This window comes from Palaemon carinicauda, chromosome 17 (assembly GCF_036898095.1).
Source record: "Palaemon carinicauda isolate YSFRI2023 chromosome 17, ASM3689809v2, whole genome shotgun sequence".
NCBI lineage: Eukaryota > Metazoa > Arthropoda > Malacostraca > Decapoda > Palaemonidae > Palaemon > Palaemon carinicauda.
In genome coordinates, this window is record NC_090741.1 from 32,067,477 (window position 1) to 32,083,572 (window position 16,096).

General features: G+C 32.7%; 1 long non-coding RNA gene across 1 annotated transcript; it reads right to left on the reverse strand.

Moving 5' to 3' along the window:
* Positions 1-1,842: 1,842 nt before the first annotated feature.
* LOC137656641 (uncharacterized) lies at positions 1,843-6,534 on the reverse strand. The gene is made up of 3 exons (XR_011046979.1): positions 6,439-6,534; positions 5,849-6,205; positions 1,843-2,685 (listed from the first exon to the last, which is right to left on the reverse strand). It is a non-coding gene; the product is annotated as an uncharacterized lncRNA (long non-coding RNA).
* Positions 6,535-16,096: the final 9,562 nt, after the last annotated feature.

Sequence of the window (16,096 nt, forward strand, 5' to 3'; positions counted from 1 at the left end):
GTCCATTAATTAAAATTTTGAGCATTTTATGAACAAAGTTTTATTACGAATTAAAAGATAAAAAATAATCTAATGACGATAGATAGAATCCCATAATTTCCAATGCTATTTTTGAAATGATTTTCCATAGATTTTAGAAATATTGAGATTTGATAAAATAATTTTCATCACTACTCATGTTTCTCGAAACCTGCTGAACACTGTGTCCATTTTGAACTTATTTTTGGTGATTAATTCACATTAAATATTTATCTGCAGTATTTTTTGAAGTGTCTGATTTAAAGGTCCTGATTTCTCGCTTCTCTCACATTGTTCAGCTCCACAGTCTTCTAACTCCATTACTCCATTCCTATAATATAATCTCCAGTTTTATCTCGGTTATCGGTCTTTCATAAACATTATCATCTTTTGCTCTTCTCATCTGATGACTTAACTTGTAGAGTTAAGTTTCTGTTTTTCAGCTTGTGTCTCACGAGTTGTAAAAGAAGTAATTAATAGAAATGCAATGATGACCATACAGTTTTTATGTAACTGAAAATACGACACAAAACTCAATTATGGGGCCAAAGAACCTATTGTATTTAGGGTCAATATGAACTTAGTTATTTACTGAAATTACGGAGTTTTGAAAAAATTTAAAGAAATTCAGCCACATATATCTGTAGTGACAAATTCTTATTTCTAAATTCTAACATGAGCTTTCAGAGAAATGATGGAAATCAAGGGCATACGAGAACTTCACGCAAATATCTCGAGTTATTGTTTTTTCTATTTATTGCAAAAGGCTAAACTAGTATTGGATGCGCCATTTATACAATCATCAGTATTTATTATTTCATCTTTGCTTGGTTTAGTTGTAAACAATACAACAGAGTTATTATATTTTCTTGGTACGGTAGTTTAATATTTCGGTCGCAACTATAATCAAAATATTGGTAAGCAGTTCTTCTAGGAGAAGGACACTCCAAAATCAAACCACTTTTCTCTATAGTACCATAGCCTCTGTAGTGTGTATTATGGTCTTCCACTGTATTGGGTTAGAGTTCCCTTGACGGTACACTCAGGCACACTATTCTATTAGTTTTCTTATTTCCTTTCCTCATCGAGCTATTTACCCAGTTGGAGCCCTTGGGCTCACAGCATCTTGCTTTACCAACTAAGGTTGTATCATAACAAGTAATATTATAATAATAATAATAATAATAATAATAATAATAATCTTCAACCACCACGGGCACTCCTCTAATCTCCATTTCAAATTGATAACTGATTTTCATGAAAAAATAATTTTCCCAAGAACTGTTGGTTTGACCGTATTGATCCAGTACAGCAGAGAGCTTTAACCAAGTTCATTTCAAGAATTAGAGGAATAAATTCAGTCACATTATGATGTTAAGTTAAAAGTAGATTTGACCTTTGCCAGACTAGTGGATTTTCAATGGAAACTCATCCCTTGGGGAATTTTTAATCAGGCTATTGAAATTTTTTTTTTTTGAGAGGCTTTGCTGTCACCGAGAGAGAGAGAGAGAGAGAGAGAGAGAGAGAGAGAGAGAGAGAGAGAGAGAGAGAGAGAGAGATTTTAAGTGACACAATCCCTTAGGGCCTAAACTACACCCCCTTCATTATATTCATCCTTTAAGCTGTCCGAGACCCAAAATAAGAAAATCAAGCTCATTACAATAAGTATGAAGTCAAACAATCTTTCTTGGCAAACACTTATGCGTATATTGACTGATCATAATGTTTGTTCAATATATTAACTGTCCGTTTGTCGCAAACTTCTTGCAGTAAGTTACCAAGTTCGTATATTGAAGCTACGGTAAAATATATGCAAAATGCAAATTATAAGCAAGATTAAGACAGTTTAGCTTTCAGAGAAACGCCGAACTGTAGTTTATTTTCAATCAGTGAATCTTAATTGTCAACAAGAAGGCAATACGGCTTCCCATTTGAAATCATTACAAGTGATTAGTTTCAATGAAAGACCTTTTTTTGTTTTCATATACAGATTTTGAAACCATGTGGTTTCCCTTATCAAAAATTAATTAACTTTGTAAAATTCATAGTTTTAGTAATGAAATTGATCAAATTTAATATATGAATTTCAAAAGTTTAAACCAAAGCCAAAAATTAAAAAAAGTTACCTTCATTTTCAAAATATTTTTGTAATATAACAACCAGGTTGTAGAAAATCTAAACTTATTCTAAGAAGGTACAAACAACTATTAATTAAATATGAAATTAATATATTTCAATCTACTAGATAATGCTTAGCATTAAGTCATCTGGCAATCTCCAATGATATGAAATATCAAATCAAATAAGTTTGAATTTTCTTTAATGGCTAACTTCATAGGATTTTATCTGCCAGAATACCTGAATTTTGCCAAAATTCAGAATTTTTTTTTATCAACATCGCTAGAGTTTTTCCGTTATAACTTACCAGTAACTTATTTAAAGGAATTACTAATAATTAAACCACCAGTCTTCAGTAAAAACTGAATTTTCAAAAACTCCAGTGGACACTATCCAAATTCTTATAAAAGATCTTGCCAGGACTTTCAAAAATCCTCAGGCAGGATTTCCAGCAACAATCTTCCAGCAACCCAAACTATACCAAAATAGAAGTTTGATTCTCCGAATCTGGTCCTTGAATCATCTTGACCTGAAGTTGCATCACCCAATCTGAAAAGTGTCAAGTATCAGAAATGTTTCTTTTAAGAGTTGGGAAACTCTAAATAAACAAATTGACAAACATCTTAAGCATGTAGTATTAAGAAATAGATATTAACAGCATGATAAAAGTGTACCAATTTTGTACAACAACGTATACATACATTCTTAAAACTTAGAATATGATTTATAAGCCATCTTAATAAACTGAATTTGAAAAGAAAACAAAGATGAGACTTTTTATATGATTTATGGCATCTTAATAAGAGAATAAAAAAGAAACTTAACCCTGGATAGGTACGGTCCTCGGACACCCCTTTAAGGGTATACTCGGACGCGAACGACCCCGACGGCAAAAAAAATTCTTGAAAAATCAGTTTTTGCAGTAACCTCCTTTTTTCTTTTGCCAAAAAAAACTTCAATGAATGCTTAAAACAACTGTAAAGATAAATACTACTCATCTGCAGAAAAACTATTTATTATAAATATTTTAAAAAATTAAGTAGAAAAAACAAAAGACCTGACATAAAAATTCATAAAAAAAAAGTTTATACATATATACACAAATCCTTTTAGGAATTGATTCTTGAATGTTTAGGACACATCTTGATGTATTTTGGATGAAGTCAGACCCATGGAGGTGAAGATCTGAAATGAGAAAAAAAGGGTAACTTTTTTTGGCCAAAAAAAATTGTCCAAATTTCATGAATTTTTTTGGGTACCCAAATGAAATAGGAAGTGGCTAATTTTTTTAGGGAATAAACATATGTTATCCTAAAATAGAAATATGTAAAAAAATCTTCATTATTTTGTAAATTACATTTATATCAGGGGCCATATCTAAAGGTAATTTTTTGAGTACTTGGAAATTTCGTAAAAAAATACATATATTTAATATATAATATGATATTTATGCAGGTAAAAATATACCAAAATATCACAAATTCTATAGGGAACAAGAATATATATAGATAGGGCAGCTTACGCTTCGGATATGTCCACAAAATGGCCGCCAACCACACTGACTCAGACTCCCTAATCTGCCACTTGAAATGTAGGAAGGGTATGTCAATTTCAAGGTGTTATTTACTAATCTAATTATTATTGGATATGCATAAAAATTGTATGGTGGGTTGCTGGATAATTGTCGATTATTTTACGTCTATAAAATTAAAATTCTGACCCAAAAAATTTTTTTTGAAGGGAAATAAAATCGAAAAAAAAATGTAAAACAATATTTTAGCTAAAAAAATTTGATGATATTCAATCAAAAAAAAAGTAAACAAAATTTTCCGACAAATAAACATCTAGAGGAATCATTACTCTGTGATAGTTCCTTAGTACGTAGTAATTTTGAAAGAATTGGGAAAAAACGAAAAAATGGCAATCACCGGAAAATCGAACACATACCTATATATACGCCATATCTGGCTAAAAAAAAGATAGGCATGGGTAGCCAGATCATCTAGAAACACTTTCCAACACTATAAAAATATAAGTTTTGCGACACTACTTGCCAATTCCTTACGGTAACATGACTAAGCAAAAAAATGCAAAACAAATAAAAAGGGGCACTCGTGGAAAAATGGCCATTCTAATATACGGCATTTCAGAAAAAAAAATTTTCAGCCACGTGCTAGGCAAACCATCAAGGCATATTTTCCGACAAATAAACATATAAATGAAATATTACTCTGTGATAGTTCCTTAGTACGTAGTAATTTTGAAAGAAATGGGAAAAAACTAAAAAATGGCAATCACAGGAAAATCGAACACATACTTATATATACGCCATATCTGGCTAAAAAAAAAATAGGCATGGGTAGCCAGATCATCTAGAAACACTTTCCAACACTATAAAAATATAAGTTTTGCGACACTACTTGCCAATTCCTTACGGTAACATGACTAAGCAAAAAAATGCAAAACAAATAAATAGGGGCACTCGCGGAAAAATGCCCAACATTCTAATATACGGCATCTCAGATAAAAAAAAAGACATGCACGTGTTAGCCCAACCATCAAGGCACACTTTCTAACACATAAACATGAAAAAAAAATCAATAATATACGGCAATTCCTTACTACGTAGTAAATGTTTACAAATATTGAAAAAAAACAGAAATTGGCAACCGCAGTTAAATACCCAATATACCAATAACTACGTCGTATCTGACAAAAACAAAATCACGCATGGGTAGCCAGATCATCTAGACACACTTTCCAACATTAAAAAAGCAAAAGTTTTACGACACTATTTCGCAATATCTTACGGAAAAATGACTTGGCAAAAAAATTAAAAAAAATTAAAAAGGGACACTCGCGGTAAAATGCCCGACATTCTAATATACGACATCTCAGATAAAAAAAAAGACATGCACGTGTTAGCCCAACCATCAAGGCACACTTTCTAACACATAAACATGAAAAAAAAATGAATAATATACGGCAATTCCTTACTACGTAGTAATTTTTACAAATATTGAAAAAGAAACAGAAATTGGTAACCGCAGTTAAATACCCAATATACCAATAACTACGTCGTATCTGACAAAAACAAAGTCATGCATGGGTAGCCAGATCATCTAGACACACTTTCCAACACTAAACAAGCAAAAGTTTTACGACGCTATTTGGCAATATCTTACGGAAAAATGACTTGGCAAAAAAATGAAAAAAAATGAAAAAGGGGCACTCGCGGTAAAATGGTCCTCGTGGTGATGAACGACATTTTAACTAAAAAAAAAAACATGCACATGGTAGCCAAACAATCCACCAAGACTTTCCACAACTGATAACCTATACAAGTTGCACCATTCTACGACAATTTCATAATACGTAATAACTTTGATAATTATGCAAACTACCTCAGAAGGGTAAACTCGGACGCGAACGACCCCGACGCGTCTCAGAAATCGGGGAAGGAGTACAGCTACAGCAATGCACATCTGGACACTACTAGAGTGTGTAGGGGAGACACCTCCTGCAGGTCGATCACCCACAAATTCAGTCACAGGGGTGAGTCACGTGAGAAAAACCTGTTTTTTTTTGACGCTCGGGGTCGCAAACGACCCACCGTACCTATCCAGGGTTAAAACTACTCTAAATATGATATTAACAGGCTCTAAAGTAAACTGCACAACCTAAATAAAGGTACAAAAAGTAAAATACTCACCAAACTTGAAACCAAAGGGTTTAGAAGCAAGCCTCCCTGTAGCACACGGTAGACCTTCAACGGTCACCCGTGTGCCACAGGGAACGTCCTCCCACGGGCGGCGCCCCCAATCGGGGAGGACTAGCTTGCTTCAAAGGGTGTTAAATACAAACCATAGAATAATACTTGCCTTTTGATTCAGATGGAAAAATACTTCACCAGATTCTAGCGTTGTCGTAAGTCAGTCTCTAAAGTGTATGTGGCTACATGTTGAGCTATACAGAACGATATTACAGGTGACACGAACTCGTAATAAAGAAATTTGAAGCAGAATTATCAGCTCGGAACACAGGTAATCTGGGTATCACAAACTTTTACCTGAAAGTAAAAATAAACCAGCAAGTTAAAACATAGACAAAAAAAAAAAATCAATATACATACATTTGATTAACTTATAAACCTGTATGTTAAGACAAAAGTATTTAAAAAATAACTTTAGACAAATAAAATTTAAAAAAAATATGCATTTAAAATAATTTCAGTATATATAGAAATAACTCTCATATATCAACAGATCTCCAATGAATAATCTCAAAACCTTAGACACTTACACAAATAAAAATCAACTCGACGAACCGAACTGGTCACCACCAACCACCCACCTAACTATTCGTATCACCGGCAAGGTATTCTGAGGAAGCTTCGCTATGCCAAGCCAAGGACTCTGAAGAGAGAAAGGCAGGAAGTATAACAAACTAAACTATCGCTCGCTTGGTACATTTCTTAAAAAGTCAACTTTACTGCGGCCGAGAATTGTTTTACAGAAAAACTTCCTTCTTATAAATACTATACTTTTAGCTTTAACGATAGTTCAACTATCTGGCTCTATCAAATATAATTGGGAATGATGGGTATGTATTACATATATACATATATATATATATATATATATATATATATATATATATATATATACATATATATATATATATATATATTTTATATATATATATATATATATATATATATATATATATATATATATATATATATACATATATATATATGTATATATATATATATATATATACGTATATATATATATATATATATATATATATATATATATATATATATATATATATATATATGATATATATGTATATATATATATATATATATATATATATACATATATATATATATATATATATATATATATATATATATATATATATATATATGAATATAGACTTACTTCTTATAACTATTATTCGGTCGCTTTACCGATAGTGACTACAGCTAAGGATCAAAGGGACGTTTTTAAGACCCATAAAATTGCCTACAGTGCTCCGTTGGAATACACCTAGCAGCATTAATCTCCCAGGGGATATGCGCAAGGTACCGACGACCAATATAGAGAACAAGAAAGAGAAACTAAGATGATTAATATAAAGTTAGGAACAAAATAATGGTAAAATGAGAGAGGCAAAATATCAAACTCAAGAGATACCAAAGACAGAGACAAAGAAATAGCTTTTATGATGATGATGACATTGAAAGAAAGTTGGTAGTTTTTAATTTTAACTTGAATTCTTAACCAAGCCTTTTATTCTGTGCCCCTTTTCTGAGCCTTTTTTCTGTGCCTTTTTTTGCCTTTTCTGAGCCTTTTTTCTGTGCCTTTTTTTTACTGTGCTTCACTGTGACTTTCTATAAAGTTGAACTCGGTCTGTTTCTCATGCTGTACATTGAATGAGAAATCAAGGTTGACAAGAAATTACTAAGTGATGTTCATAGGCCTATTATTTGAACACAGTTTGTAATACAGAGATAGATACTAGAGTTCAGAGGTCCCTGAACTCTGACATCTTTGATTTATTATATATTTTTATAGTATTGAGTAATGATAAATGGAACCGGCAGTTTTATGGACTGTAGATATTGGATATTCATAAAATTTCCAAATACATTTACAATCTTCAATCTTTGAGACTGGATTTATTGACAACAACAACAACAACAACAACAACAAATTCAGCCATTTCCATTCCACTGCACGACAAAAGCCTCAGACATGTCAATTCACGCCTGGGGTTTGGCCAGTTTTCATCGCAACGCTGGCCACTGCGGATTGGTGATGGTGGGAGATTCTTGTCTGAATACTCAACTAAATCATACTTTTTGGGTGATGAAAATATTATTATTATTATTATTATTAGCTAAGCTACAGCCCTAGTTGGCAAGGGCTCCAGCAGGTAAAATAACCCAGTGAGGAAAGGATATAAGGATATAAATAAACTATATAAAAAGTAATAAACAATTGAAATAAAATATTCTAAGAATAGAAACAGAACGAAAAGAATTCCAATGCAAATGAAGAAATGAATAAATAGCCCAGTGAGGAAAGGAAATAAGGAAATAGACAAACTATATAAAAATTAATAAAACATTCCAAGAATAGTAAAAAAATCAAAAGAATTCCAATGCAAATGAAGAAATGAATAAATCCACAAGCTTAAGATTCTCATTCAAGAGTAGTTCAAAGATTTCCATGAGTATCGTGAGAATTTCAGCTCTACTAGAAAATAGATAGGCAGAGAATTGTAGCACTGAGACTCCCTGGATAGGTATAAACGAATTCGCTTCTTCGTAATCCGATTGTTCCACCGTAGAGAGTAAAAAAGGAACTTTTCAGTGGCCGCTTTCCTCTTGGTAAGGGTAGAAGAGACTCTTTAGCTATGGTAAGCAGCTCTTCTAGGAGAAGGACACTCCAAAATCAAACCATTATTCTCTAGTCTTGGGTAGTGCCATAGCCTCTGTACCATGGTTTTCCACCATCTTGGGGTAGCTTGAGGGTGCACTCGGGGACCCTATTCTATCTTATTTCCCTTCCTCTTATTTTGTTAAAGTTTCTGTAGTTTATATAGAAAGTATTTATTTTAATGTTGTTACCGTTCTTAATATATTTTATTTTTCCTTGCTTCCTATCCTCGCTGGGCTATTTTCCCTGTTGGAGCCCCTAGGCTTATAGCATCCTGCTTTTCCAACTGGAGTTGTAGCTTAGATAATAATAATAATGATAATAATAATAATAATAATAATAATAATAATATCTCCTATTTCTTCGCCTGTTACTTGGGACAATAATAAATTCTATTATTTTTTCTTTTATGATTCTCTTCCTCTTGGCCTTTTGATGTTGGAGACGAGACCAATGTTAGGCTTTTCATTTCGTCATTATGTCAGTTAGTTTGTTGAGAAATAATCGTCTATCCAGAGTGGTAAATTCCTATGATGCATTCTGGAGTAGAGTAGTATATTCAATTGATTCTTCTTTATCTTGACGTGCTGTGTAGATTGAACATTAGGCAATAGGTATACTTTAGACTAGAATAAATTTTTGTATACTCTTCTACTTGTGATAGATATTTCATATATATATATATATATATATATATATATATATATATATATATATATATATATATCCATATATATGTATATATATATAATATATATATATATATATATGTGAGTGTATATATAAATATATGTATGCATATATATATATATATATATATATATATATATATATATATATATATGCATACATATATATATATATATATATATATATATATATATATAAATATATATATATATATATATATATATATATATATGTGAGTGTATATATATATATATATATATATATATATATATATATATATATATATATATATATATATATATATATATATATATATATATATGTGTGTGTGTGTGTGTGTGTGTGTGTGTGTGTGGAGAGAGAGAGAGAGAGAGAGAGAGAGAGAGAGAGAGAGAGAGAGAGACTTATTTATTTCTTTCAATTCTTTAAAAAATTGACACAATATCTTACTATTTGTGATGGAAGATCGATCTTATGGGCAAAACTCCATTTGCATACCCAAGTTATGTCTTTATGCTATTATTATTAGTATTATTATTATTATTATTATTATTATTATTATTATTATTATTATTATTATTATTTTTATTATTATTATTACTATTTTTACTATTATTATTATTAATGCTAAAGGTAAAGCACCTCCAATTAAAAGTCAAAGAGCCCCTAATGCTAGAGGTAAAACACCTCAAACTAGAAGACAAAGTGCCCTTAATGCTAAAGGTGAAAAAACTAACAAAATACGTCAAAGATCTCCTAATATTACAGGTAAGACGCCTAAAATTAGAAGGTAAAGAGCCCCTAATGCTAGAGGTGAAATACCTCAAAATAGAAGTCAAAGAGCCCATAATGATAGAGGTAAAGCACCTCAAATTACAAGTCAAAGAGCCACAAATGCTAGAGGGAAATCACCTCAAACTAGAAGCCAAAGAGCCCCTAATGCTAGTTAAAACACCTAACAGAAAACGTTGAAGAGTCCTTAATCTTAGAGGTAAGGCACCTAAAATTAGAAAACAAAGAGCCCCTAATGCTAGAGGTGATACACCTCAAAATTGAAGTCAAAGAGTTCTTAATGCTAGAAGAAAAACACCTCTAACTAGAAGCCAAAGAGCCCTTAATGCTAAAAGTAAAACACCTAACAAAAAACGCCAAAGAGCCCCTAATATTACAGGTAAGGCACCTCAAATTAGAAATCAAAGAGCCCCTAATGCAAGAGGTAAAACACCTCAAAATAGAAGTCAAATAGCTACTAATGCAAGAGGAAAAGCACCACAAATTAGAAATCAAAGAGTCAAAGAAACCATGATGCTAAAGGTAAGGCACCTCACAGAAGAAGTCAAAGAGCCCCTAACACTGGAGGTAAGGCACCTCAAACTAAATGCCAAAAGATGCCAAAAAGCCCCTAATGCTGGAGGTAAAGCACCTCAAAATATAAGTCAAATAGCCCCAAACACTACAGTTAAAGCACCACAAAAGAGAAGTCAAAGAGCCTCTAATGTTAGATATAAGCACCTCAAAATAGAAGTCAAAGAAACCCTAATGCTAGAGGTAAAGCACCTCCTAATAGAAGTCAAAGAGACCCTAAAGCTAGAGGTAAGGCCCCTTGAAGTAAAAGTCAAAGAAACTCTAATTCTAGCGGTAACAAACCTAAAAATAGAAGTTAAAAATTTCCTAATAGTAGGGGTAAAGCCCCTCAAAATAAAAATCAAAGAGCCCTTAATGCTAGAGGTTAAGCATTTCAGAATAGAAGTCAAAGAGAGACTAATGCACCTCATAATAAAAGTCAAAGAGCCTATAATGCTAGAGATAAAGCACCTCAAAATAGAAGTCAGAGAGTCCCTAATGCTAAAGGTAAAACACCTCAAATTAGAAGTCATAAGAGCCTTTAATGCTTGAGGTAAAGCATCTGAAATTAGAAGTCAAAGCCCCTAATGCTAAAGGAAAGCACCTCAAATTAGAAGTAAAAGGGCCTCTAATACTATTGGTAAAGCAACTCAAAATAGAAATCAAAGAGCCTCTAATGCTAGAGGTAAATCACCTTAAAATAGAAGTCAAAGAGCCCCTAATGCTTGAGGTAAACCACCTTAAAATAGAAGTCAAAGAGCCCCTAATGCTTGAGGTAAACCACCTTAAAATAGAAGTCAAAGAGCCTCTTATGCTTGAGGTAAACCACTTTAAAATAGAAGTCAAAGAGCCCCTAATGCTTGAGGTAAACCACCTTAAAATAGAAGTCAAAGAGCCCGTAATGCTAGAGGTGAAGCATCTGAAAATAGAGGCATAAAGCCCCTAATGCTACAGGTAAGGCACTTCAAAAAAGAAGTAAAGAGACACTAATACTAGAGGTAAAGCTCCTAAAATTAAAAGTCAAAGAGCCTCTAATGCTAGAGATAAAGCACCTCAAAATAGAAGTCAGAGAGTCCCTAATGCTAAAGGTAAAACACCTCAAATTAGAAGTCATAAGAGCCTTTAATGCTTGAGGTAAAGCATCTGAAATTAGAAGTCAAAGCCCCTAATGCTAAAGGTAAAGCACCTCAAATTAGAAGTAAAAGGGCCTCTAATACTATTGGTAAAGCAACTCAAAATAGAAATCAAAGAGCCTCCAATGCTAGAGGTAAATCACCTTAAAATAGAAATCAAAGAGCCCCTAATGCTTGAGGGAAACCACCTTAAAATAGAAGTCAAAGAGCCCGTAATGCTAGAGGTGAAGCATCTGAAAATAGAGGCATAAAGCCCCTAATGCTACAGGCAAGGCACTTCAAAAAAGAAGTAAAGAGACGCTAATACTAGAGGTAAAGCTCCTAAAATTAAAAGTCAAAGAGCTTCTAATGCTATAGGTAAAGCACCTCAAAATAGATGACAAAGAGCCCCTAATGCTAGAGGTAAGTCATCTCAAAATAGATGACAAAGAACCCCTAATGTTAAAGGTGAGTCTCCTCAAAATAGAAGTCAAAGAGCCTGTAATGCTTGAGGTAAAGCACCTCAAAATAGAAGTCAAAGAGCCCCTAATGCTAGAGGTAAAGCACCTCAAAATAGAAGTAACCAAGCCCCTTATGCTACAGGTAAGGAACTTCAAAATAGAAGTAAAGAGACCCTAATGCTAGAGGTAAAGAACCTAAAATTAGAAGTCAAAGAGCTTCTAATGCTATAGATAAAGCACATCAAAATAGATGACAAAGAGTCCCTAATGCTAGAGGTAAGTCATCTTAAACTAGATGACAAAGAGCCCTAATGTTAAAGGTAATTCTCTTCAAAATAGAAGTTAAAGAGCCCCTAATGCTAGAGGTAAAGCACATCAAAATGAAGGTCAAAGAGCCTATAATGCTAGAGGCAAGGAACACCAAAATAGAGGCCCAAGATCCTTTAATTTTAGAAGTAAGGCATCTAAAACTAAACGTAAAAAACTCCTAGTCTCAAGAGGTGAGGATCTTTGAATAGTGGCCAGAGAGCCTCTAATGCCAGACGTATGGCATCTCAAAATAGAGGACAGATAACCCCAAATGCTGGAAGTATGGCACATCAAAATACAGGTCAAAGAGTCTAATGCTATATAAAGGCACCTCAAAATAGATGGCAAAGAGCCTCTAATGTTATGAAAAAGGCACTTCAAATTAGAGGCCAAAGAGCCTCTATTGGTAAAGGTAAGTTACCTAATAATAGAGGTCAAAGACCCTCTAATGCTAAATGTATGGCCCTTTAACATAGAGATAATAGAGTATCTAAGGATAACGGTAAATCACCTAGATATAGAGGTCAATAAACCTTTAAAGCTAGAGGTGAGGCTCCTCAAATTAGAGGTAAAAGAGCATCCAATGCTATCAGTATTGCACCTAAATATAGAGGCCAAAGATTCTACTGTATAATACTAGAAGAATGTCACCTCAAAATAGAGGTCAAAGGTCCTTAAATTCTAGAAGAATGTCACCTCAAAATACAGGACAAACATACAAATGCTTTAAGTTATTGGGAACATAAACTGGCTCGATAGTACTACATTGGACCCCTCTCTGGTTACGGATCATTTTTCGTCCAACTAATTTTCGAGTCATTACAATATGAATGTCTCCATTGACTTTTCAAGGTCAAGATTAAATAACAATTAAAAAAATCGAATAAAAGTTCATTTATAAAATCATTGATTAAAAGATTTGTGTTAATGTACTGTACAAACGATGAAATGAATGTGAATAGTGGAGAGAATTGACTAGACCACCCGACCTGCTATACAATGGGGCTAAGAAGGTAGTACGAAGAAGAAGAAGAAGAAGAAGACAGTTACTTGAATAGCTAAGCCCATCTGTTGTCTTTGCTCTTCATTGAGAGCATAACTGTTTAGAACCTTGTTTTTAATTATGGCTTAGAAATACCTTGTTAGTAGTCAGCGGGTTGTCTGGTGTGTTGCAAGAAGTATAAAGGATCAGAAATATATCTACAATATGTTTAGTCTGAACCCTGGGTCACTGAGATGTGCTTCAAAGAAGAAAGAATTTGAATCTTCTACTTCAATACTCCATATTTGTTAGGCCTATGAATATTTCCATGCCTATACTTCAATATCTATCGAACAGTCACAAATAATTTCCCAGAGTTCACTACAACTCTTGTCTATTTCGTAGCTGACTGCTAAATAATAGTTTTAGACCATGTTTGATACAATTCTTTGGACATTTACCCTTCATAGTATATATATATATATATATATATATATATATATATATATATATATATATATATATATATATATATATATAATTCAAAGTCTAAAGAGATATAACATTGTAATTTCAATTTATGGAAAGCAGCTTCACTAAATCAGTTTCTCTTAATTAAGAGGAAAAATTTGGCCTAGTTTCTGAAAGTGAAAGTCCAAATCCAGGGGAGATTATTTAAACGATTCTACAATTGAATTGATCGTATTTGCTGCTACTGAAGAAACTCAGGATGAAAACAATTGCTGGATTTTGGAAAACCTGCACAAAAGCAACGATGTTCCTGCTGACTGCAATATCACATAAGCCTACAATGCAACGCTTAAGACATATAGAAGCAGAAGCCATGACTCCGTTTTCTTTCTTTCCTAGGATGTTCGAATCTGATTTCTTCATATAAATTACTTCATTCTTTCATATTTATGCAATTGAGAGAGAGAGAGAGAGAGAGAGAGAGAGAGAGAGAGAGAGAGAGAGAGAGAGAGAGAGAGAGAGAGAGAGAGAGAGAGAGAGCATGCCTTGCCTAGACTTAAACTTACTATGCAGCAGATGCGAACTCAATAATCTTCCTTTAGGAGATATGATCATTTTGAGAGTTAAAAAATAAATATAACAGTATTATTATAAATCTTGAGCGACAGCAAACTGATACAATAATGACGATTTCTTTGCCTATTTCAGTTTAATCTGTATCCCAATAGTTTTCTTACATTCAAAGTAACCTGTTTTAATAATGTTTACGGATTTTGTACTTCGTTGCGAGTGAAAATATTGGCTTCGTGATAGCCCGGGCTTTTGGTACATTTAGTTCTCGCGTGGAGAAAACAAAAGCTTATTTGACCATTAATAAAAATTTCAGTGCATTTAGGGAAAAAAGTTTTATTGTGATTTTAAAGATGAAATTTATTTATTAACCATGGATAGAATTTCATAATTTTCAGTGCTATGTTTGAAATAATTTTCCATAGATTTTTCTAATACTTAGATTTTATAAATTATTTTTTATCACTACTCATGTTTCTCGAATCCAGTTACGCCTCGTAGAAGAAGTGGTGCAACTTATTTTTGGTGATTAATTCACACAAAACATTATATCTGTAGGAATCCATAATACTGCTGAAGTTGATCGATTCCATAGTCTTCCAACTCCATTATTCCATTCCTATAAATTATTTTCCAGTGTTATATCTCTTTCTGGTCTTTCATAAACTTTATCATCATCTGCTTTTCTCATATAAATGACTTTTCTGGTTGTCTAAGGATTAATAGAAATGCAATGATGAAATGTGAATGGTGACGATACAATTTCTATGTAAATGAAAATACGACACCAGTTTTAGTTTGGGGTCATAGAATCTATTGTATTTATGGTCAATATGAACTTAGTTATTTACTGAAATAACGGGATTTTCGTAAAAATGACAAAGTAATTCAGCCACACATTTCTGAAGTGACTAGTTCTTATTCTGAAATTTAACTCGAGTTATCCGTGGAATGATGGAAATTAAGGACATACGAGAAATTCACTTGATTCTTAATAACTGACAAATGCTGGTGCATAAACATTGAACTTTAGAACTTTTTTTCTTGAAAGAAGAAGTTTTTAAGAATTCGGTTTCCTCTCTCAATTTACAATCACTGAAGGTTCTCTCTCTCTCTCTCTCTCTCTCTCTCTCTCTCTCTCTCTCTCTCTCTCTCTCTCTCTCTCCTCTCTCTCTCTCTCTCTCCAAATTTCTCTGCCTCTGCATGTGTTTCTTCACATGAGATTTATTGAGAAATTATGTGAAACAAATTTAGAAATCCCCCCACCTCTCTCTCTCTCTCTCTCTCTCTCTCTCTCTCTCTCTCTCTCTCTCTCTCTCTCTCTCTCTCCGGTGGAAGATGATCTATATTACAATGCAAGAAGGAATGATAGACGAAAGAGATAATTATTTTCTTTAACACACACACACACACAAATATATACACATATATATATATATATATATATATATATATATATATATATATATATATATATATATATATATATATACATATATATATACCCATATAACATCATCATAATCATTGCACGTTATTAGTCTGCTACAGAACAAAGGCCTCAGACAT